The sequence below is a fragment of the Patella vulgata genome, chromosome 2 (assembly GCF_932274485.2).
Source record: "Patella vulgata chromosome 2, xgPatVulg1.2, whole genome shotgun sequence".
NCBI lineage: Eukaryota > Metazoa > Mollusca > Gastropoda > Patellidae > Patella > Patella vulgata.
The window spans coordinates 70518284-70545771 of NC_065880.2; positions in this window are offsets into that span (position 1 = coordinate 70518284).

Below are 27488 nucleotides of genomic sequence, written 5' to 3' on the forward strand. Positions count from 1 at the left end.
GCGCCTTCGGCGCCCATTGGGGGAGCCGTTTTTTTTCCCCAATGGTCGGCGCCCATTGGGGGTGCCGAATTTTTCCCCCAATGGTCGGCGCCCATCGGGGGTGGCGAATTTTTCCAGAGTGGGCGGCTGCCCCCTTGCACAACCGCTAGCTACGAGCCTTCCATAACGGGGCTTCAATCAACGCAATTGCTTGGTCGTCTTTACACAATTGTCAGTGCTGGACTTCAACGTTTATTGTTATTTTCCATAAAGAACACGACCATAGTCGAATAGTTTGGTTAGCTTAATGCATTTACAACTTCCTCCATTACTTGATTAGCGCAGTTGATTCAGATTTGTTTTTATTTCCTGTTAAACTTTCTAGTCAATCACTACAAGACGTGATTTCAATTTTAAAAATAAATGAAGTCTTCACTGCCTACATTACCGTGAAAATCTGACACCTGCAACTAATGGAACTATGTTTCTTTTACAAATGATATACCACCTGAAATTGGTGAATTGTTTTTACAAGAATTATTTCAGGTTCATTAAGTTGAGAGATAGCGCTCTGTCTTATCTTTTGGACCCCGCCGGCATTAGTAATTTAATATTACTTAAAATGTAGAACGCAGAAATCAAGTGACCGGCGAGCTAGACCTCGAAAGACAACACTATACTAGTCCACCCCGCCCCACCCGCAGAGCAAACCCCGCTCCGTGCAATATCAATAGCTAACTGGAACAGTCCGAGGAGAAAAATGATCTATGAGATGAGTGGGAAGCGTGAAAGGCGAATCAAGCTAATTTCGTTTTCTCGTCATGTCATGTATTGTCGCCCAAATGGGAGCGCAAGGAAGCTATCCAGTCCGCCGCTGAAAAGTGCCATACAAATAGAGGGCGTTTTATGGTCTGCCTTTAAAACCCCACGATACCTTACTGTGTGTTAAACTCCAAATATTAACTACTTGTTAGCCTAATCGCTATTTATTTTATTTCTGGATAGAAATTATCAAAGTGTTGACATTATAAACAAACAACAAAAGAATACCAATATGGAATCAATCAAAACAACTTTATTCGCCAATGGTAACATTCCAAACAAAACAAAAACATCTTGATGAAGTAATAACACAATCCAAATGCATTAGACTTGTGTTTATACATAAATTCTGTTCACAAAAAATAACGATCTCCAGACAGCCAAAACCAATCTGCAAACATAAATAAACTTCAATTAGTGTATTCAATTATCTTTCTTGGAATTTATCGATGGAACTTCTTCAGGTGATATTTATTTTGGAAAAAAAACAATTGTTGTTATGAAGATATATATATACAAAAGGCGAACGGTAAAACTGATTTCACATCGATCTCATCTTACAAGTACGCCACACGACGTCGACCACCTATCGTCGATGGATTGACACATTAGAAACAAAAGGTACCATTTTAGTGGACGTTTTAGTAGGTTCGCCTGTTCAACCATGTGGGGTTTCTCCGGGTCCTCCAACTGATAAAGAATCCCACATGAAAGCAAATTATTGAAATAATACTGTACGTTATGTTAGTACCGAAGTGACCTGGTTTGTTGAATCTGACGTTAACCCTTTATCGCCCTCTTTCTCTCTGATCTGTTAAGTCACCCATCAACGAGTTCTGTGGAGGTCCCCCTCGATACACCATCCATTCTCGGCTATTAATAGAAGTGACCCCTTTCTACTAATCAGTGTTAAAGAATTCACCTCTGAGTTAGATTATCCCGCCACAGATCATACATAGATTAAGCGAGGGCTGAAGACATTTCAGCAAAATAAATCCCCAAGTCTACGTGCGTTGATTTACTAAAGCGAGTAGGAGACAAATAGAAGTAAATTTTAACGTTTTACCTTTTAGCACCAACCTAGCTAATGAAGACGAAAGTAGGAAACAAAAGAGATCTAGAATTTAGCCAGGTCCTTATTATATTCAACCCGATTCGTTCGAAAGGCTTACAGCCCGCTTCCACCGAGGGTGTCAACATTTATATCCCTCCATCAAGATACCTCGGGATGGTGGTGTTTGGCTTCGCCTGTTAAACAACTTCAACTGATATGTCTTGTCATATAGATGTGATTAGTTACATACGAAACTTACGCTGTCTGTCGTCATTAGATCGGCTTGAGAACAGATACCAAACTAGTTGGCTGACATTTTATTTTTTAATTCCCATTTCGATAATTTTAGTCATAACGCTAGATATACGAGCATTTATTTTTCGCTTCTATTTTCATACGTAATGAAATTAAAATTGTGTATTTGGTCTTTGTGTGTATGAAACGGATTAGAATCGCATAACAAAACAGTACACTCATTTTCAGTGTGGGCGTATTATGTCGTCACCATGTCCGTCTCTCCGTCAACTATTGTCTACAGTTTTTGGCGGATTCTTTTCAAATTTGATGTGAAGCATTGTTTGAACGGGATGAACCCTATCAATTTTCCGTTTTCAACAAATTTGAATTCTGGAGTACCCCCCCCCCCCCACTTTGCCGAAAACCTTGTCATGTGAGCTACAAAATTTTAACAGATTTGTTTTTTTTTTTCAAATTTAAGTTTGAAGTATTGAGGGCATGAGAGGGCGAGCCATATGAAGCATGTAGCCATGAGACTAAGATGATCAACCCTATCGATATTCAGTGTACCGTGACATGTTTTTGAAATTTGGTTGGAAGTTTTCGGGTCATGTGAGGATGAACCCTATTGATTTTCAGCCTTCCGCGACTTTTCGTGAAGGAGTTACCCACATTTGCCGAAAACATTGTGAGCACGATATAGGCTATAGTTTTAAAGATATTTTTTTTTTTTCAAATCTGTCGGGAAGCATTTGTTATGCCCTCCTTTCCATAGAACTTCATAATCAGCAGCCTTCCATTCCTATGTTATGCCCCCCCCCCCTCTCCTCCCCCCACTGCCGAAACTCTTGTGAACGCGATAGAACCTGTAGTGGTTTTTTTTCAAATTTGGTTGGAAGCAATGGGGGTCATAAGAGCATGATCCCCAGAGATAAGATTTCTTCAAGGATCCCAGATCCTTATCGAATTTGCTCAACATCCAAGTTTTCCTTTCGGGTAGGCTGCAGTTGAGACAAAGCTGCTGTGTGGGTGTATTCCACGCTTTGCGTGGCTATCTTTCAGAATGGCGCCATTCAAGACAGAGATTCATTCTTAAAAATGACATTTCTCTGTGATATTATACACAACATCTATACATTGTATGTCATTTATACAATATTATACATATCGCCAATAATATCCAAGTTGTAAGTACACTAGTTTAAATCATGAATATATGTACAGATGGTCATTATTTTAACCCCAATCTAATGCCCGTCACCTAAACCACCGTTTGTCGCTAATGAATATACAAATTATGTCACCATCTGACAGCAAGACAGCTTCTTCTTCTAGTATTGCACGAACAGAACTGTTATTCTAAATTCGCTACGTTGAATAGTGACTTGATTTTTTATTAACCCATTTATTGACATGGGTGGATAAAAACAAATCTTTAAATTAAAAATCATTTTATAAGCCAATGTGCCAAACAGATCGTTACAAAATTACTTGATGGAAGAAAACAGTCGATATATACTAATCTTATTTAACCAAGAACTATCTGGATGATACAATACTTTAACTCCATACAGATCAAAGTTAGTAGTAGACATAATTTATATTGACATTTATTGAATTTAATCTAAAATAACTTTAGGATGATCATGCATTACATGATCTAATATTAATACGTACCGTTTACAGAATAAAAAATCAATAAAATACCACATTCGGCAATCCCCGGTCGTTTCCCTATTTCCGTGTATAGACCCCTGGGCCCGTGTTTCGTTGACCCCTGAGCTCTTCAGGCGTAAAATTAATTAATATAAAACGTCATATTTTCAGCATATCCAGTGCTATTACGTTATAATTATCTTAGTCGTTGGATAATTTACATTAGTAAGATAAAACCAAATGTTATATAACAATGTTAGTGCTGATAAAATGACACCTCTACCCGTATTTATAGTTACAATTGTGTAAACAGTTTTAGCCGTAAGTCATTTTTCTTAAATATTAAAAGTCCATTAAAAAGAAACAACATATACATTAAAATATCTGAAGACGTCCATAGAAGGCAGACAGCTAGCTTATATGATTTAATGTATGTCAGAATGAAGTAAAGTGGCGAATTTTTTTACCTGGACGTATTTTTTTATTTATTTATGCATAGAGAGAGAGAGATGGAAATATTACTGCATGTCAAGTATTTTATATCTAAAGACTATATTAATATTATATTATATTAATACTTAACACTAGTCATTAAAACCGAAATGCACGAGAAGATTAATAAGCATTTCCATATTTGGCCACGGCATTAGTTTACCATTCACTCTAATGTTAATTCTCGTCTTTTTAACCGATTCTCGTGACAACCTCTTACTCAAAAGCATGCATGAGGTTCACCATGGAAATCTTGAGATTCACAAACTGGAAGTAGCATACTAGTAAATATCCGCTCTAAATTACAAAGTAACCCAAATCCACTCTTGTTATCCTCCTTCCACCTCAGAATCATGAATATTGGCCAAAACCTGACAGAGAATGTGTAACCAACTGTAGGAATTAATTGTGTCAAGTTTCCATTGATATTTAAGAAACAGAAGTGTTCTGTAGATAGTAATTATACGATTCAAACAATAGGTTAGATGCCATTTCAATATGTTCATACTAGCTATACCAGTCATCTACGGGCCATTATTACAAGAATGGTAAACTGGGAGAGAGAGAGAGAGAGAGAGAGAGAGAGAGAGAGAGAAAGAGAGATGGGTTTAACGTCCATTTGACACAAACTAGGACATTTCGGGACTAACATATGGTTCAGTTTTATTTCAATAATTCGCGTGTGCGTAGGTGTCTTTAGCAGTGGGAGGAAAACGGAGAAAACTCACGAGGTTGGACAGGCTACCCTACTCCTTGTCACGTACAACCGGGGAATCGAAACCTCGCCAGTTGACTCAATGACAGACCTTATGTTACAGCGCCCACGTGCTAACCATTCGGCCATAATGGTTTCGATTGTTCACACCAAATTTGGATAACTTATATTTTTGGTTTATTTTGATTACTTTTAGACCTGGGCCCTGTTTCTCGAAATCGTAACGAAAGATAAAATCCAAATTTTAGTAGATACTTCAATTTTTATTAGCTAAGCACTAAAATCAATCTAATATTACCCAATCAAATTACTAAAATTTGGATTTTATCTTAGTTAAAATTTCGTGAAACAGGCCCCAGTATGCTTTTTGTAAGACTGTTTCAAATTATATATTTAAATCGTAATAAAAGTTCGATGTAGTTGAACTAAATGCAGAAATACATGTAACCAATGAATTTATCAGAAAACACAATATCGGTAATGAAAACCAGGAATCCAATCTCTGTAACTAATGACCATGTTTTGTATTTCGTCTCGTCAACAATTATCCCCTATTTTGTACACTGGGTTGACATTATTCTCTAAATCGAAAATAAACTCTAGTCATTAACTTAGAAAATAAATAGAAACTGGAAACATAAGATTCAAGTGATAAAACTATTGCCTTTATTATAAATCAACATTTGCTTTACAAAATAAATAGTAACTGTAGAGGTATTTATGGATTGATGTTTTGACGATACATTTATTATGCAATATGTTCTAACGACAGGTTAATGAAATGATTACAATATAGTTTTATCACCTGTCTTTCGATGAAAGCAAGGGCTATTTAAAATGTGTTCGTCCGTGTGTGTGTGTCTGTCGTTTTGGGACACCAAATAACGCGTTTAATTAACTTTACTACATTCGGCCACGGGCATTTTAAGTTGAGTGTAGACTGATTGCTCGGTGCTAATTAAAAAGATAAATTACAATAAATTAAAATGTAGCATCTATTTATTTTGGGATTGCGGCGGGGGGGGGGGGATTCTTCGCCTTTAACTACGGATATGAAAGCGATAAAATTTATCAATCGCTTTCCCATCTCCAAACGAAGCTTGACTAATTTCTTGCATGCGATTTTCTCCTCTCGCAAGTTTCCTAGGAAACATTTGTCTGCGACATCACCCTTGGTGGAAGCGGGCGTTAACCTCTACCCTACTACGGAGGACATGAGTCTCACAGTTGGCTTGTTTCATATTTTGGTGGGACTGCTTTTGTTGGACCTAATTCATGGTAAATCCAGTACTGGAGAAAACTCCGTGGTACCCCACTACTTTGGGTGACCCAAGCGTTTGCCTATTTTGCTTAGTGATTAATCCGGGGCTGGATATAATATTTGGCATAATGTAAAAGTAGATATTAAAGTTAAATAAATCGCCGAAAACTATAATCGATTATTATTATTATTATAAATCAGGCCAGCTGCCTGACAAAATATCGAGGACTCTCTTATGATGAATTTACGGCAGCTAGTACTACAGTGGTAAACAAAAAAACAAAAAAAAACATGTCGATTTACGGAAACACGTCTGAAGTGGATAGCCCAACTGCTTCAGCTTAATATACATGTACGTCATCGGTTCGTGTTTACTGGAGACCGTTCGCATCAATACAACACGGAAACACGGTTTCGCAAATCGCCGTTCGACCATATCTAAAACTATTTTACCGTGCTGTAGTTCAGATCCTTCATTTAATTGACCAATTATATTTGAATTCCTAGAAATTATATTAATCAGACAATATCCATACGATAGACGTTAAGACGAATAAGGAACAGATTTTAACTGAGCCTGATATACCTCAACCCTGACCTGATGACTAAATATAATGAATATCTACACCATGTTTGACATGCTACCCAAATTAAAAGCAGGGCTCTTTACGGGCATATAGCCAGACGAACAGCTGATTAGTCTAAGCAGAAAATAAGTATCACCAACTCGTCACACTATTCACTCATCAAATTCGAACATTTCCCAAGTGACCATATACATTTGTGAACATTCTACCTAAATTAGAGGTTACTCCCAAGCAGTTTTTATTCATCATCACACTCAGTTAAGGCATTAACCTAATGAACAACTTCACCCAATTTGAAATTCTACCTCAATTTGGAGAAGATTTATTGTGTCCCAAAAAGTGTGACAGACGGACGAGTCCATTTTAATCGAATTGCAAATTGTCCACACAGTCGAATTTTTGGCAAATGCAAACGAATCAAGCAGAAAAATCATAAGACTACAAATGAATCGGTAACGGTAACCAATGCGTAACGTTTCGCGTGTATTTTGTTCATCAGTTTTAAGATAAATTATGATTCAGTTTATTTAACTACATGTAGTCCACTACAGTCGATCTTTAAGGACGTCATAGGGTGTTGTTACATCTGTAATTTGGATTACTTTCATGAAAATAAGTAAATGTGCGGGTAGCTAATGATCCTCTTGTAAAAACAAAGCTGTGATTATGATAAAAATGATAGAGCAGCTGGATAAAGTCTTAAACTGAATAAAAACCAAACTCTAGATCACTTTTAAACTACTTTACTCTTTGCTGAACTTGTTTTTATTGTAATATGCGTACTATTACAAGATCGAGCGAAAAACTAGACTGCCATTAAGGCTTCAAACTGATGCAGAACATTTAATTTGTCACTCATTTACTCATTTCGGACTCATTTTTCTTTGATCTCAAAATCATTACATGATGGATACTTGCCACCTGTTCCTTACTAATGGATCAATTGAACAATTTTCTTCCAAGGTTCTTATATTCGGGTTCTACTGAACTAATGTCATATTGGGAATCTAACAGCATGCATGTCATTGCGTGGGCAGGGCTCTGCAATACTTATTTCTCGAATGACACCTTCTGTTTCAGTTCTGTTCTGATGGAAACCGATTAGCCGAATTTTTTAATAAAAGAGTCTCAATTATCATTCGTCGTTCCGTGAAATATGTCATCTTGAAGTGAATATGTATAGAGTCGATCAGAAGTTCAAAACAGTTAATATAAAATATATGCAACACAATTTCTAACTATTTGTTTTCGTATGAACGTTGGGTACCCCTGATTGGGAATTTAAAGAAACAACCTTACATCAACACTCGTCACTGATGGGAGAAGAACAAATTGATTTGCACTTTACATAATGAAGTTGTGTGCTATTCGTCAATTATGACTGCTAAACAAGAGGCCCGGGTCGTCTAAACGCAAGGACACGCTGGGTACATGCTTATGGGTCCTGTAAATGGTTTGTGTGGATGGGGGTTCCCCGGGGTCTATAGTGCTGTTCAGACGTTATGATATAGAACGGTATACGAGTTATTTAACTGGGAAGTTGGTTGGCCTAATTGTTACACGCATATTCACCAATCGATTCTCATTAGTAATTTCAAAAATATATGTGCGGATTCACCCTAGGTGGAAGTGGACGGTAACCTATGGTAGATTAAGATTTTTTACGATAGTTTATCCACAGATTTGTCGAATATAAATGACGAAATGGATACGACAATGGCCTTGAATAAAAATTGGTTTAAAAGATTGAACAGTCAGCCTTGAATCTCGGTGATAAAAACAATACTATAAGTTTTACAAGATAAGGCCAACCTCGAATAACTTGACTCCTGGATATAATTCAAGTAACGGACATACCGTGGTAATCTACAGCTTTCTTATTGACTGCAGTAAGTTACGTTAAGTGACAGGTGGGGTAATCTACAATGACTTGTCTAAGATAGAATTTGGAGGATAGAGGCTGCGATATGAACGTTTAATAGTCTATGATTATCGATCATACCAATAAACGCCACACTTTATGATGATAGTGGATTGAATTAGCTGAGTTGTGCCTTTGGGCTAATCCCTTGATAGCTTTGCATCCTTCACTTGACTTCGACAACCCACATCATACTCTGCCGCAAGCCTTATCAATAAAATGGCAATTGAGCATCCCTCTTATACATAATCAGGATCTCAATGATGGTATTCAGCAACCGAAGACAGCTGTTGACTATCTTCTTGGTTTACCAGATTTTCTAGCTTTAGTTTATGAAAGAGGGTCCTCAACAACTTCTCGAAGCGTGTACAACGACTATAGTTCAGGGCCAAATAAAGTCTTATCGTAAAATTCGTGTTATAAAAGTGGTAGGCATATTACTGAATACTTACAATAATTAAATTGTAACTTTCTTTTTTTTTTTTTTTTTACACAAAATCGAATATTTCTATTAGTTTTATCTTGTAAGCTCATTTTGTTTATTGATGCCTGTAACGTCTTTAAAATAAGATGATGCAATATCTATTATTAAACATGCACAGCCATAACTTGTTTTTCGCTGACGATGGTATACAACGAGAGCTGACTGAAAAGTTCTAAGACTGAAAAGGACAGATTAATTGGCTTAAAAAAAACTTTTCTCACCAAAAAATACAATCATTGAATAAATTATAGACATAAGGACTGCAACTGTAGTTTTATTGTTGATATCTTACCAGACCATCCTGTAAACCTACCCATTGAAATCACCAGAATTGGTCAAAATTGGCTATAGGGCATCAAGTACCTGCAACTGAAAGGACTAACCCAAACACAGATACAAGTCGACATGATTTCCACTTTAGGGGATGATGCCCCTCCCTATTCCACACTAAAGAAGTGAGCTGCGGAATTTAAGCGTGGCAGAGAGCCTTGACGATGACCCGCGTCCCGGGAGGCCATCAACAGCAACCATTCAAGAAAACATTACCCGGATGCATGACATTGTGATGGCTGATCGAGGGTCGATTACTCGACACATTGCCAGTGTTATAGGCATCTCTCAGGAGATGTTTGAGCATATTATCGCCAGCGAGTTAGGAATGACAAAAGTTTCTGCAAGATGGGCTCAAAACTCTTGACTGCGGATCAGAAACGTGTCAGATTCCTGACTTCGCGTGACAATCTGCGCCGTTTTAATGCCGACCCTGATAATTTTTTAGCCAGATAGCAATGGTGACGTCATGTCAGCTGTGAACGACTTTTTAAGGGTGGTTGAAGAAAATTTCTTCCTGATCAGCATCCAAGCATTGCAACATCGTTTCCAAAAGTGTGTTCACATCGAAGGGAACTATGCAAAAATATAAATGGAAACCATCGACTTTGTGCAGGTCATTGACAGATAGACTTAGAACTCCTCAGCCAGCCATCGTAGTTACGATGTGAAACACGGTGGCGAGCTGTTAAAAGGAACTAAATAGTATCAAACCTCAACTGGAGACACGCAGGGTCGTTTGTTGGAGTATTTTACCTAAATATTGGAAAGAAATGTATTATTATGGAATCCGGAACCATTAGGACCCCAGTAAACGAAATAGTTTTTAAAAAGAATTAAGGGCACGGTCTCCCAAAGGGTTAGAAAAAGACAATGGCATTAAATAGCTTACTTAACACAAAACCACTACGCTCAACTTCCCTTATCCTGGTACAAAGTAATTGTATTCCTTTAAATTGTTTTCTGTGTATCCTTCATATCTCCAACTTTTCTAAATTAGCTGTCTTTTCAGAAAAGTAGGACATTAATTTCTATTTCATTTTATTGTAATCTGTTTCGGAAAGTCTGTCTTCATTAGCCCAGTTTGGAGCAGAACAGTAGGACGTTAATTCCATTTCATTTCGTTTCGTTTCGGAAAGTAGGTGGTCCAGATAAGCGGGATTATTGTGTTTTGTTGTAGAAGAAGAAAAAAAAATGATAGAAATCAAAATTTAATTAAAGATAAGTATGATTAATATATGACGATATATCATAAACGAGAATAATATCTATAATACCAGTATATGGATCAATGGGACTCATTTTTATGGTATAAACCACTTTCCCTCATCAATACCGAGGTAAGAAGGTGACATAGGTTAATAATTATACGACCCGTCAGATTAGGGTTTGGCCTGACTATGTTAAGTGGCTGCGTTAGCGCTGATATGCTGTAGGAGAAACCTATTCAGTCTAAATATTGCCATGATTGTGGAGTAAACGGGGCCCGGTTACAATGCACGTTAACGGGATATCTTCGATTTAAGGAAATAACTAACCATTTATTAAATTAACCCTGTATGCTTCATAAGACCGGTATGCCTACACGTATCATTTTATGTAAACACAATATACAAGGCTGTAATTATGAACGTGATTTCACTCCATAAGATAGTTAACCAAGTCCCATCCATCATGTTATTTACTGGTAGTTCGGGGAATATACAATTGACCTAGTGACTTCCAGTATACTTGGGGCTAATGTAAGGTGGATAGGTTCACACTATGCTAGGTAATGTTGTCTGGATTTTCAATTTGAAAGGAAAGTAGTTCATTTCGTCTGTTTTTCTTACCAGTACCGCTTCAATTTGAAAAAGAAAAGTGGACTGGTTAGTCGGTATCCTTCACAATACCCCTTGTTTACACGCATCATATATATACAATAGTATGTATACTCAATAGCATTTAAATAGAATGAAAATTCTCTACTATTGTTTTTGTTATAAATTAACCTTAGGGTGATTTGGTACATTTAGATAATATTTATTGTTTGATTCTGTTTTATTTTGCTCGATATAGAGCTGCATATAGACACCTATAATTTCAAATTGCTCAATCTGGATAGATACTACTGCTTATATTAATTAAGCGACCCGTTTTTGTTTCATTGAGTATAATGTCAAACTGACAATTTGAGAAATGAAAAAAGGCTTAGATTGGGTATGAAACCTAATTTTTGTTCCCATTGAGTATAAATGTCAAACTGACTATTTGAGAAATGAGACAGATTTGGATTAGGTACGTAATTCAAACGCCTTGTATATATTACACACAGCCATGGTTTTAACCAAATCTAGCCAAATAGGATTATCCGGTGCTGTTCAACGTATAATTAATAGAGACAACCACTTAAAGGTCCACCAGGGCGTCACGGTGGCTAAGTGGGTAAAACGCTGGCTCGCTAGCCTGGAGGTCGCGTGTTCGATCCCTGCATTAGCCGAGAAAGTTCATCCAGATTTTCCGGCGTGGTTCCCCCTTGTCAGTGATGCAGGGCAGAGGGCCTGACAAGGACAGCTGTCTAGTCGTTCGGATGGGACGAAAAACTGAGGTCCCGTTTACACATTGGCGTGCACGTAAAAGATCCCTTGACAGTTGGAATTCGATATGAGTAGGCCGTAGTGCCGCTGTCCGGGCAAAATTTCCCTCATGGCACACTGAATGGTGTATGCCCGTCTTCATGAGCCCCGTTCGGAGCAGAACAGTAGGACGTTAAACCCCATTTCATTTCATTTCTTAAAGGGTCACTAGATAAGATTAGATAAAGAGCTGACAGTTCTCGCTATAATAGTTATTAAAAAATAGATAATGAAAAAAGGATATGAAAAATTCAGTCAAATACTCTAAAACTAGATATTGGCGATTCAATTTTAGGCTGGTCCTGATCGTCAATACTACCGTTGTTACGATAATAAACAAAGTCTAGATTATTCATTTTTGCGGTTATTTGACCCACAACAAAACATATTCAAATCCACTGCCAGCCTCGATCGTCAAAACTACCGTTGTTACGATAATAAACAAAGTCTCGATTATCCATTTTTACGGTATCCACTAATCATTGTAGGCTATGGCATTGAGAGATGATTATGATCTTGATAAGTTAATTAATGTTTAATTAATAATATAGATAACATTTAAGACCTAAAGAAAGACCTGCAATAGGAAGATTTAGCTCTTGCATAATGCATATTTAACTATTCCCATGCTCAGCTCTTTTGTTTACAAGAATTTGAATTTTGTGACTTTATCAAATAAAGTCTCGTGTTGATAGTGGTCTATGGTCATGCGTTGTACAATAATGGCTACGTTAGCAAGGGCGCATTGCCAGCTGTGGAGATCTTTCTGAAAGAGACTCGGCTCGAGTAGATTGTGAGTACCAATGCAGAATCGTATTTTCTATGTTCCCACAAAAATGTGTGTTAATGAGGTAGTGGGCGTGAGGCCAGACGAATCGTGTCTGGTTTTAATTAATTATACGACGTGTGTTACAATGAACTGTAATATGTGTTACAAAATAAGGCACTTATAGTAAGTACAGGAGGACCTCCCAAACGCACATAAAACCTATACGACAAACCCGCCAACAAGACATATATACCACAAGGATAATAACCAACACACATGTAGTGTATATCAAATCAAGTGCATGGATCCGGTGGTCAGACTCTACAGTCCTCCCGTCAAAAGGCAAAACCTAGTAACTCACTTTTTTTTTTATCAAAATTGAATTAGGACCAAATTTGTAGTTACTAGGGTATGTGTCTCCTGTTGTTGTACTAGATATTCCAATCTTTTGATTTTGTGAGCAGTTACACTCATGACACAACCTAGCAACTTCCTTCATGTGCCTAGTATACCACAGCAAAACCTAGTAACTCAATATTCAAATCAATGGATGAGCTGACGTTTAATATTCATTCATTACGTTTCCTTTGTTTTCTCAAAATAAGAAAAAAGTGAGTTACTAGGTTTTGCTTTTTGACGGGAGAGTCCAACATCGTAATGATCAATGGGCTACATACACTCAAAAAGAAAACAAACCCACAATAAAATGGAGAAACACATGGCAATGAATACAAGAAAGACACAGTAGAAATGATGCGACCGGTCTTCATGGATGTAAATTTTATTTAAAAACCTCAAACTGTAGAATCCAAGTGTTTCTAGCATTTATAATGATCGCTGTGGTTTATTTGTACAGCGTTATCACATATAAATAATTTAAATATATTTTCTATACAAACATGTAGTGTCTATTTTCATCTGCCTCCATATTTTGACAGCAGTTTAACGGGGCCAACTCCTTGATTGTATACTCACGTGATTACAAATATAAAAAACAGCTAACATACACTTTTTATTCAAAGAGGACAACTTGTACAACTAAGTTACCAGTGATAATTTCAAGTTTTAAAAAAATATAATTTTAATTTCACTCTTTGATAGGATACCCTCTTGAAACAGCCCCCAACCCCCACCACCTACCTTCTGCCCTCTCTATGCATGCCACTGTGCACGGAACAGTTACCAACCGATTATCCCATGTGATTACAAATATAAAAAACAGCTAACATACACTTTTTATTCAAAGAGGACAACTTGTACAACTAAGTTACCAGTGATAATTTCAAGTTTTAAAAAAATATAATTTTAATTTCACTCTTTGATAGGATACCCTCTTGAAACAGCCCCCAACCCCCACCACCTACCTTCTGCCCTCTCTATGCATGCCACTGTGCACGGAACAGTTACCAACCGATTATCCCATGTTTCCAGCATATAATAATCTCTTGCAGGTGTTTCTTTTGTGCCGCGTTATTTAAGTGTATTTTATATACAAAAATGTAATGTTTATTAATGTTTATTCTCATTTGCCTCCTATTACAACAGCACTGTACCAGGATAAAAAAATAAAATACTAATTGTATATGCACAGAATTTGCCTCCTATTACAACAGCACTGTACCACGATAAAAAAATAATACTAATTGTATATGCACAGAACGTTTACCGTCTGTATATATACATAAGACAATGAACCTAAAAGATATATACCAAGGCAGATTTAACCTGAAGTGAAGAAATGTGCTTTATATATTTCACTATATACCAGGCTTGTTCGTCATAATTGTACTGTTTATCTGTATAACTTTATGTATATCAGGTGTCTAGTTTATCATTCAGTCGACATAAGGAGGAAAATATTTATCTTAAATGCCATTAAAATATTTCACTGTTATATTATACAACTCGAAACAGCAGGATCTAAAAACATTAGAGATGCTGACTTTCTATTAAAATTCTTTTACCGTTTATCTTTAAATCGTCTGCTGATAAAAGTCCACAATAGATTTTGGAACATCTGTTGGTAATCACCCCATTTCTGTCAAAAGATGAAGACCATTGTATTGTACGAGGGCTGACTGAAAAGTTCTAAGCCAGAAAAGGATATATGAATTGGGTTGAAACAAGCGTTTTTGCTACCAACAAGCACAGTCATTGAATGAATCACAGACATAAGAACTGCAACCAACTGTAGTATTTATTATTGTGATCGTGCTAGACCATCTTGTGAATCTACCCATTGAAATCACCAGAAATTGACAAAACTGGTTATAGGGCAGCCATCAAGTACATACAACTGATAGGACTAACTCCAACACAGATACATGCCGACATGGCCTCCACTTTAGGGGATGATGCCCCTTCCTATTCCGCAGTAAAGAAGTCGGCTGCGGAATTTAAGCGTGGCAGAGAGAGCAATGACGATAACCCGCGTCCCGGGAGGCCATCAACAGCAACTATTCAAGAAAACATTACCCGGATGCATGACATTGTGATGGCTGATCGACGATTGATCACTCGACATATTGCCGGTGCTGTAGGCATCTCTCAGGAGATGGTTGGGCACATTATCGCCAACGCAGTTAGGAATGACAAAACTTCCCGCAAGATGGGTGCAAAAGCTCTTGACTGCGGATCAGAAACGTGCCAGATTCTTGACGTCCCGTGGCAATCTGCGCCGTTTTGAAGAAGGTCCTGGTAATATTTTGGCCAGATTCGTAACCATGGATGAGACCGGTTTCCAAAAATGAAAACAGAACTAGTTGGTCGTCATTTTTCATGTCCGCCGTCAACGAATTTTTTAGGATGGCTGTAGTAAATTTCTTCCTGACCGGCATCAAGGCCTTGCAACATCGTTGGTAAAAGTGTGTACACCTAGAATGGAATGTAGAAGAATAAATGGAAATCGTCGTCTTTGTACACATCTTTTCAGCTAGATCTCGCGTACTACTACAGATTTGCTGAAATACAGTGCATGGTGGAGCCCTGTCGAAACCGCCTCCGAAAAATACTGTTCACCCGCGCATTTTAGTTAAACACAAACGCAGAAGTTTAAAAACGTTTTGGAGTGAAGTATGTAATGTTAAAAAACAATAACTTTCTAAGGATGGGGGACATGGCGCAGGTGCCATCGAATGTTAAGGTGTTCCTTCTTATATCTGTAACATTAAAAACCAAACAAACACTTTATATTCTTTAACTTTAATGATACACTCATGCTGAATTTAATATTTCTGTGAATGGGTAATCTTAAAAGCCGACCGGATTTCTAGTGGACAAAATCCTGATGCAAAGAGAGGAAAGCGTGCATGATACTTGTTTTCAACATCAAAAGGTAACAATTTGTTATTCATGACTTAAGACTTAAGTCATAAATCTTTTCTATATTCTATATCTTGTTTGATATAAAAAGGAATAAATTACGAAATGGCTTTATATCATTGTTAACATGAATAAAGCTATAGAGGAAGGCCGTAATTTGACAAAACCACTACACTTTACTCAATGACAGACCTTATTACCTAACGCGCACACTTTTGACCACTCAACCATCAACCAATGTATATTGAAAAATCGGCGTAATTAATTTTGTTCTATATGAAAGTTTGCTTTTAAAAATCATATAGTATAAATATGTGTCAAAAATTAAGGTAAATGTTGTAATCTAAGTGAACTTACCACAAAGAATAATGATCAAAAAAGTGTATACGATACAAAAATATCTAGACTAAAAGTGGTAATCGACATGGGTGTTCTAGAAAGAACAAGTTTTTCCTGCCACAGAGGAAAAACAAATACTTCAAGTAATCTGACGATCTGAATTTAAAAATTAGGGGATTTTTTGTCAAAAGATGAATGCAAATGTGACGCATTGAGATTTTAATCTAGCAAAAGAAAGGGGAGATAATTGAATACCACGAGTTTTTGCGCAATGTGTCGGGTTTTAGTTTAAAAGGGTTGATGGATTACACGTTCTGCAAAGAAAAGAGGATGATATATTTGAAGTAATGGATTTATAATTCACTTTTTCCATCAAATTCAAATTCCTTAGCTTTAATCTTTTTAAAAAGAGTAACCTGTTCGATCTTCAATATGTGATAAAACAGCCATAGTGATAGACGTTAACTGTTAGAGTATTTTAACGGTAAAACGTTTAACACTTTTCCTTCAAAATAAAAAAACTGTGTCGCATGCTGAAATTTAAGAATAAATGAATTTTGTCGCTCTAATGTTCGTAAGTTAAACAAAAATGTCTTTGATAAACCAATTATTTTTTTTTGAATATAACAATTTTAGAACCCATAAATATTATAAATTTAATTATTCCAATTTTTTTAAAATCTAAATGTCAAAACAGAATTTAAAAGTGGCATTTTAGTTAATTTACACTTCAATTTAAAATCCATTAAACATTAATTGTAACATTTATTCATAATGAGATAATACTTGTAACATAAAGCAAATCAAAGTTGAATTTTGTCGCTGTAATGTGTTTCTATGAAAATTGGCATGGTACGAAAGTTGAATTACTCAGCTAATCTTTAAGATATGGTGTATTCTATAGGCCACATTAAATGCCCGGATTCGGGGAACATTATTGAGAGATTATGATAACTGCTTTCAGGGTTGAGTTCAATAAATCTATTTTCAAAATGTATATATGTACCTGATTAAAAAAGTGATCCTGACACGCCCACATGGTAATATACCGTGTCATTTCGGGACAAACACAAGGTACAATTAATTATTTTTAAAATTCGCTTGTGGGTAGGGGTCTTTAGCAGAGGACGTATCATGTGGTCTAAAGCTGGCGCGTAAGACACACCGTCCCCACGGTAGTAAGGGTTAGGGTTTTTCATAACTGGCCTTATATTATAACAGTAGATCAGCGAACGTTATATATAGAATACGATGTTGGTTGTCCTTTTCTATTAATATTTCAAAATCCAAGGGATCCACTATAGGAACTCATATTTCGGAAAGTTCACCAAATGCGATAAAGAACAAAAGCCCCCAAGGAGTGTTTAAAGCACGAATAGAACACGAATCTAAACATATATAACACGCAAGGGCTCCTCCAAAGGACATAACTTGTCTTTTACATTTTTCCTATAAACTATGTATTGATGGTATGGTATTTCTTAAAAATAAACGAGCTTAAAATATATCCATAAATTAAAAAAAGTCAAGGATATCTTCAATGTCGGCAACATTACTTAACTAGCAAAACTACAGGAAAGACGCATAAAATGCTAATGCTAACATTTCCTTGGAAAATGGCCTTGTATGAAAAATTTCAATTTTATATGCAGTCATATAGAGTTTAGTTTAAGACCTCTAGGGTTAATATTGGGACTATCAAGTTATTTCTTACCATGATCAAACCGCGGGCTTATCGAAAATCAAGGAGAACAATAACATCCAACACTGATCTGTAGTCGTATGTATTTATGTATGTTTTCAATTAATGATATGTGATCTGAGTTAATGGCGGAATAAAACACATTTAATGGTGTAACATAGACCGTAAATGGCCACTTTAATGGTCCAGTTTCATGCTACTTAAACAACTAGACATAAAAAAATTCTCCTAAATAAACAGCTAGTTTACGGACTTGACTTTGAACTTTACTGTGGGGGAATTAATCTGTAATCTTCAATCTATTTTGAAGAAGATAAAGAGAAACCAACGCATCAGTATTACTAATCGTTAAACATCAAATTATGAGGCTAACTGTAAATCATACAAAAATATTTTGATTTACTTGTCTTCAGGAATTAATAAGCTTTATGTTTGCTTTGTTGGCCAGTTTGTAATGTGCTTTGGCCAACTCGCCGCGCAACATGGTTTAACAGAAAAAAGACGATAAGATTAAAGGTGCATTTTAATGACTTATGTGGAAATTAATGATAAATGTATCGATCAGAAATTTATTTTTTTACAATAATTTGAGGTTGGATGTAAAACAGATGACAGCAAAGTTTTTATTAATCAGATTCATTTTCTGTATTCACAGACAAATATCTCAAATAAAACAGCCCAAATTATGTAAACGAATACAATGAAATTTAAAACGATTACCTAAACAACTAGTAGGCCCGAACTTCAAGTTAAGATTTACTCTGTTACTGATTATTTTTTTGATCAAATAACAGAAATGACTGAGTTTATACCGCACCAATACAGTGTAGGTACCCTTTGTTTATTGTATTCTGAAATTTGATTTTAAACCCGTTATACTGTAATTGAATACAACCCATTAATAAAAAAATAATAGGGATGATTCTAAACCGCCGCAAGCCCATACAGACACTTACTGTTTATTGACTTTTAAAATTTGATTTTAAACCCCGTTATATAACTCAAATGTATGTTTTTGAATGTACCATTTGAAAAATTATAGAGAGGAGTAATGTTATATTGCACTAAGAGAATAAATAGTGATGATGTTGGTTACAATCTGTAATTTGATTTAAAAAACTGTAATATTGGTAATTGAATCTTCATGAATGCAGAAAACAATTTTATTACAGAAAGGTTTGTCTGTTTTACATCATTTCAGAGATGTCGATTGAAATGGAAAACATTTAGCTGTTTTAGACTTATTTATTTTTTTAATGTGTTTTCCTTCGTGTAATTGCAGATATTTTGACTGCCCAAATTCAAGGCAGGTGACAATGTTTTAAAAAGGTTATATGGAAGTTATTGATAAATTAGCTTTCTGAAAACTTTGGAAGCCTTGTTCTAGAGAAACAATCAATAAAATTTGATGTGTTGATTTCTTTTGTGGGGTGGCTTTGTCAACATTTAAGTTTATAGGACCACAGCCATAACCAATATTGCATGATAAAGAATATTGTTTTCAGAAGTTATCAGCCGGAAACCAATTTCCAAACACCGGTAGTTCCAATACCCTACGGTGGTCTTTGCACGCCTTCATGTTTACCAGTCCTATATTTTTATGCTGCCATATTTTCTTTTATTCACAAACTAAAGTAAATGCTCTAAAAGAGTGTACTTTAAATTCTTATATCCAGCCAAGTTTAACTGATCTGTAAATGAAAATATAAAAGAAATCGATTAAGCGGAGGATTAAAGCCAGTAGTTGTAGTGGTTATGTAGTATCACCCCGAGTGCACACGCTTAACGCTAAAAATAAATGTTTTTATAAAGTAGACAAGGGAAGTAACTCTAGAAATTGTTAAAATTCGCCATGCTCCTTTGCCGTTTATATCTGGACAATGTACATGTATTTCAAGCTGAACGGGTGATGAGTTTTGTTCACGATATACCGTGAGCAAGGGTAATACATCCAGATGTAACTACCATATATGCTTCTTTGTCTCACAAATCTGAACATTAGTTTCGAGCATTATAGCGTTCACAAAATCCTCTACAAATCATCAAAGGCAATAACGCTGAAAGTTATTATTTTCCGACGGGTCTCTCACTAATATAAAATGGATGGCATGATTTAAGACATTAGTAAAGGGATATCGGCTGTTAGACGAACGGACGGACAAGGGCAAGCGGAATATACGACTACATACAAAAATAATGGGATCCATAGAAGGTATATTTACCATTAAAATGTTTAGTACTAAGGATGATACAAAACGTACTATATGTATCTTTAATTTAAATAACGTTCAGTGGTTGATAAAATACAGACAATTGCCTTGTCTCAACTCCTCAAGGATTCCAAAATTATCTTATTCTAGAAATCCAAACACTGAAAACAAATCAAATTCTAGAAGTTCAAACACTGAAATCAAATCAAATAAAGTAACTAATGTCGTGATTTGTTCGACGGTTTCCGTTCCAGACAAGAGTTGCAGATATGTTCGATTTTTATTTGACGTTCTGGCCCATTAGTCAACCTATGATCGGGCTAAATCGTCACCATTTTTATAAATTAAATATATCCTAGTTTCTTGTTAACAAAATAAAATGAAATGAAATGGGGTTTAACGTCCTACTGTTCTGCTCCGAACTGGGCTAATGAAGACGGGTCTTGTTAACAAAGTTTTGGTGAAATAACAAATTTTAATTATCTCTCAACTCGTGGGCTTTAGATCGTAAGATCTATCATTGAATCAGGTGTCTTGGTTTTTATCCCGTGTTTGTAAGTAACAATGCATAGGTCGTCTGCCCAACCTCGTGGCGTTTCCCAAAACCTAAAAAAAAACACCTACGCACAAGCGAATATTTAAAATTTTAACATATGTTAGTCCGAAAATGACCTAGTTTGTGTAGAATGGACGTTAAACCCGAATGTTCTCATGTTTTCAGTCTGCGAGTGTCACCCTTGGCGGAAACAAAGGTAAACCTCACTGATAGTAGTAGTAGTTTATAGGTCTTCCAAAACCTGTTAAGCATCCTGTTCTGTTTCTTCCTAGTTTCTTCTTTACAAGGCAAAATGGAAGTACCGCAAAAGTATTCCAATAATATACACGTATTGAAGTTTGGAGAAAGAGAGGGGGGGGGGGTTAATGTCCACTCAACACAAACTAACATGGTATAATTTTATTTCAATAAATCGCTTGCGTAGGGGTCTTTAGCAGTGGGGGGGGGGGGGGCGGAGAAACCCAAGAGGTTAGGCATGTGACTCTACTTTTTGTCAATACACGTGACGGATCGAAACCACGCCACTTGACTCAATGACAGGCCGTATGATCTAAAGCGCACGCCATGAAGTTGGAAGGACGGATATTCACTCGAGGAAATCTGTTTTATTTTCAAACAGACAAGTATAATTACTCTCACCCTGGAAATAAATGTGATTCATTTTGAATTGTGTATGACTCGTAATTTAGAATGGAAAACCTGTATACATGTATGGCATCACAGATTTGATTCAAATTTGCATAAAATCTAAGTTGTAACTGTATAGTGTAATCACGTCAAATCCGGCATTATGTTTTTGTAGCAACTGGCGAGGAGCATAAAACCGCTAAATAAAACGTCTTTATTCGCGTATCGCGGTACACAATTGAAAGCTTGATATTTTCAACCATATTATACTGCCGCTTCGGCATTAAATATCTTTCTATTTGACTTGAATATTCAAATCTGGATCCCGACTGTACATTGTTGTGATATTTGGATTAAATATGAATTTCAATTATATTATTTATAGTTATCTAGGAACTACTATACGCGTGTATATATTTCTTGAATGATACAAACTATAATAAATTCGATCATCTGAATTGAGACCTTTCTACCACTGTCTTTAATATATTATTTTCTCTAACGGATCTATACCCAGCTATTTCAATAAATATAACCTGTAAATGGTTGTTTAAAGAGAGGGCGGTTGTAGTCAATAACGTTCAAAGTATTGCAAACAGTTAGCGACAAGGAAAGATATCTTACAGATATCCATATTCTACACATCATTTCCACAATTTAAATAATTTCTATGTTTTATGAAACCATTTAAAATTTTGATATAATGTGTAGAATATGCATGAGTGGGTGGGCGAATGGTTAGCACGTGCGCGTTGCATCATAAGGTTTATCATTGAGTCAACTGGCGTGGTTTCGATTCCCCGGTTGTACGTGACAAGAAGTATGGTATTGGTCGCCTGTCCAACCTTCCGAGTTTTCTCCGGCTCAAGTGAATTATTGAAATAAAATAAAATGACCTAATATGTGTCCAGAAAAAGTTACCCCCCCCCCCTCTCTCGCTCTCTCTCTCTCCCAGAAATATGCAAATAAGAAGCTTCCAAAATATTTATTTTGATTATATAGTCTTCAAAAAAAAGTAGGGTAAATTGAAATGCAAATTCCTGTGCAGGTTGTGATATGATAAATAGTCATGGACACTTGACATGCTTTGAGAGTATGTTCACAAATGAAGAACTTGTCGCCCTAACAGAACCACTGAGCTGCACATGCGCCACGCAATAGCGCCATACACGTGGGAAGGGTTCATTATCAAATTTGACACTTCAAGGAAAGTTTGATGAAAACTGCCGCGTGCTGGTTTATCTAACCATGTTAGTATTCCTATCTGTTCTTGGAATGGCGGAAATTCAAAATGGCGGCCAGAATTTCCCTAAAATGATCAAATTTTAAGATAATCGTCAATTTTCTGTTTGATATGGCTTGTAAGATGTCCTCTATTAAGTTTTCAGAGACACTGAATTTGATAATTGTCGAAGATTGTTTCAGAAAAAAATGGGACAATCATCAATCTTTCTATTGGATTGGTTTATAATAGCAAAGTATAATAGTTTTTGGAGGGCAACTGAAATTGACCGGACTCAGGAATCTACCTGTCAGTCAATTAACCATGTGCAGAACGTAGCAGTAAGCCAATTAGAAATTCAAAGAATTTAACCTTAAGACACAATAAATGTAGTTTAATTGTTATATGCATAAAAACATATGATGCTAACGATAATGTTAAGAATTGACACATTCTTTGCAGAAAATATCTGGTTATTCCGACCATCCACCCCCACCCCCACCCCATAACAATACAACTGAGGCATTTTTAATTTCATCTCCTTTGTCTTTGCACCGTTTTACCGGAGTGAGAATCATTATGGTATATGCAGTTGTTAAGAAATAGAGAATCTCCTACCAGTCTTTTGATATCAAAAAATATCAACACAAGTTGATAAAGTAACAAAAAACGAGTAGGAGATTTTATTTATCACCCAATCCCTTCTTACATGCACAAATAGATAAATATATATCTTTGCTGTAGATTTCACTTTTACTGAACATTACGGCGTAGTGATACATCATTTTTTGACAGGAAATTCAACCATTGCAAAGTCCTTTATATTGTCCCAGTGTTTCCATCAAGGTCAATTGAATAACAATAGTTCATTTTTAATAAAAAAAAAAAAAGTTACTTTTAATAAGAAATGAACTGTTCTTTGAAAATAAAAAAAAGTAGTTCCTTTTCAACTGACCTAAGGAGATATCGCAGTAGATTATGAAATATATCACACAAGCGATATCTACTGTAGAATGTATTATTGGGTGATAATTTAAGTTCTCCTATTCGTTCATAAATGGTAATGTGATCCGTTTTTGCATCGAAGACTCTGTGTCTAGTAACTTTTGTGGTAGAGTCTAGATGTGGTATCCTCAGGTCATTTTCGTCAGTGACGTATTTCACAACAAGTTCTACATGTAAGAACAACACATCAGAAAAGAAGAAATCGTGGGGGATGCCTTTTGGATACCTTTACTAGTCGTAAATGCATTTCAAATTATTTTCGTGATAATTGTTTTTAAACTTAGAACTTGGTGTGCATTACATTACAGACGAAAATGATCTGTGGATACCATATTTAGACTATACCACAAAAGTTGCCTGACATAGAGACTTTGATGATTCATTTTACACTTTTCACTTTGTGAAATACATGACTGACAAATATGAATCCACCTGTCTAGATGATACCAAAAACGGATTCCGGACATAAGTCTACTGAACCAGAAATGATGCAATGGGGTTTAATGTCCTACTGCTCTGTACTAACAAATTGTGTGCTATGAGGAAAATTGGTCCAGACTGTGGTGCTATGGCCTACTCTTATTTCGAATTCCAACTGTTTAGGGTTCTTTTATGCGCACGTCAACGTGTACATAAACCTGGTTTCTTTAGAAGCCCCCGTGCTGCATCCTGGAAAATCCTGAAGTACTTTCTAAGCAAACCTAGGGATCGAACCCTGGACCTCGTTCTTGGCGAGTCTTACTCACTGAACCACTGTTTCGAACCATTTCTGAATAAACAATAGATAAATTCGTAACAACTGGATATATATGCCTCATTGTTTTGCTGGAATAATATTAAATCTTGTTTATGTGAGATCCAGTATAACAATTCCAGTTACCATCAAAATAACTACTACTCTTTGCTTTTACAAGCCAATCCAAGAGGAAAATTCACAATTGTGCCTTTTTATTTTTAAGCAATCATCTACCATCTTCAAAATTCATTTTTGAGGTAATATTCATTTTCAAAATTCATTTCTGAGATTATTTTCAAGTTCATTGACTTTCAAAACCTAATAAAGGACATTATTACAAGCCATACAAAACCGAAAAAATGACGATTATCTGAAAAATCTTTCCTTTTAGGGAAATTCTAGTCGCCATTTTGGATTTTCAACCATATTAGATTTTGGAAACTCTTCTTTTGAGGTTGTATTTAAGTTCAGTGACACAGAAAACCCTTTAAATCGCATACCACTAGCCATATCAAACTTAAAAATGACGATTATCCGAAAAATCGACCATTTTAGGGAAATTCTGGCCGCCATTTTGAATTTCCGTCATCTTGGATTTTGGAAACTCTATATATTTAGATTAATTTTAAGTTCAGTGACACTGAAAACACTTTAAATTACATATTATAAACCATATCAAAGAGTGAAATGAGCTTGAAAAGTAATTTCCAATATTTATTTATTTTTAAGTTTAAACAAAATATGCTTTTAATTTATTTTGAATGTGCTTTTTGATGTAATTGATTATATCGTATGTTTTTGTGTCCGCTGGCTTGGTTGACCTTAGAGCAATACATTTAGCCACCTAGGTCATGGTTCTACAATGTATGCTTCTAAAGATATAAAATATGTATTTCAATAAATTGGCGGCCATTTTGAGAAAAATCGCCGTAACGACCACCAGGTCGGCTGCTGAGGTGGATCCACATCCCAAAATATTCAGTAGGGTTGATGCCATCTGTGTGCCAAGTTTCATGCTTTTAACCCAAAATGCACGATTCTACCAAAAATTCTTCCTTAACCGCCCCACTAGTGGCCATGACACTGCAGAAGGAGTGGGCCAGATTGCCTCAAATCGTGATTGGACGGTTGATTAGGAGCATGCCACAACGAATTGCTGAATGTCTGAGGATTGGTGGAGCAATTACTCATTATTAAGACAAAAATCAAAACGCCCATTTTCACTTTTGACGGTGTATCTCTTTGCAAGTGAAATGGGGCCGTCAGATAAGCCGCCCATATGAACTGTTTATTTCCATGTGTAGGCAATTGGCCTGTTATTAACATACACTGGTTAGCTGTAATAAAAACAGCAGTGCATATCGCAGTTTTGTATTGTTTCTGAATATCCCCTACATTTTTTTGAAGAGTATATATCAGTGATGGGCTGAAATTTGTAAAATCTTTGCAGATAAATGTTGTAAATACATTAGGGTAGTTTTTCAAAGAAAATTCGTGGGAGTTGAAAATCCAAAATCAGCATGTATCTAGTTTAAGAATTTCAGCTATGATGTCATAAAATGCAGTAAGCTTCTGTTTTTATTGACTGTATAGTACTTAATATGTTTGAACGTTTCAGTTGACATTTAAATCTTCTTTAACCGGGCCAATGAAGTTGGGCATACGCAGTGTGTTATGGGTGTATTTTACCCGCCCATGGCCAGAGGAAACGGTTCGATCGCGCTGTTTTTCCAGTTTATTGAAACCATAACTCATCTAAGTTTATTGAATAGTTTGTTTGTCTTAATTTTGGTTCGAGAACGAATAAATTCGGCAATAAAACCTCGAACAGACGTTTACTTGAATTCTAATGCACTTTTGTAACGGAAATTAAGTGTAAAGATTTTCAAGTCGAACCGTCATTCCTATGATTGAAAATGCAAAATTCTATTTGGAATGTATTGAGGAATTCCCAGATCAATTTTAACAATTACAACATTCAATTGATCACAAATCGTTAATAATTTGATATGTACAGAGGTCTGGAAGATTTGATTTTAGACGGGATTAACACGATTCTGTCAGTGTTAAGTTAATGAACTTGATGGGTAAACAGGCCATTTAACACTCTATACTATGGATAAAATGGTTAACGGTCGTGTAAAAAAATGTATTTGGTTCTTCTCAAGTCAAATTAAGGTGACATGCAAATCTTTAATGTTTTATTTAAACTACATAAACTTTGCACACCAGAACTGTTATTGATTATTTTCAAGGGTATATTTTCACCTAGACGTTGTCACGATCAGAAATAAGCAAGTAACGAAGAACGGTTTAAAATCTACAACAGTCAAAAATTAAGACTCGACATACTACTACTAATAATAATACAAGATATTGTAAATATTTAATATTTTTCATAGTTTGAAAAAGAAACAGTACAGCAGCCGTTCACATCGACGGATAGAAGACAAATAGGATTTAACGTCCACTCAACTTAAATTAGGCCATTTTCGAGCTTACATATGGTAATTTTTATTTTTAGTGCAATGGATAGGTTGATCGCAGACCACGATGGTTATAGGGTAAACTTTCGACAATTATAAGCTTGACAGTTTTATATAAAGTTTAACAGGAGACCATGCAATCAGCCGTTTGTATTGATATTACGAGGATTGTGTTCTTTAAAAAATACCAATAGGACTCTTTTTTATCATCAAATGATACCCTTTTTATGTAGCTTGCAACATCATACGAATGACGATTTTATTTGTAAATGGTTGCCTCTGCATTGGACCTGTTCACCTTTCGTGAGACGAAAACCTGTTGGTCACAACAACATTAATTATTTATATTTTTAGGCCCTTAT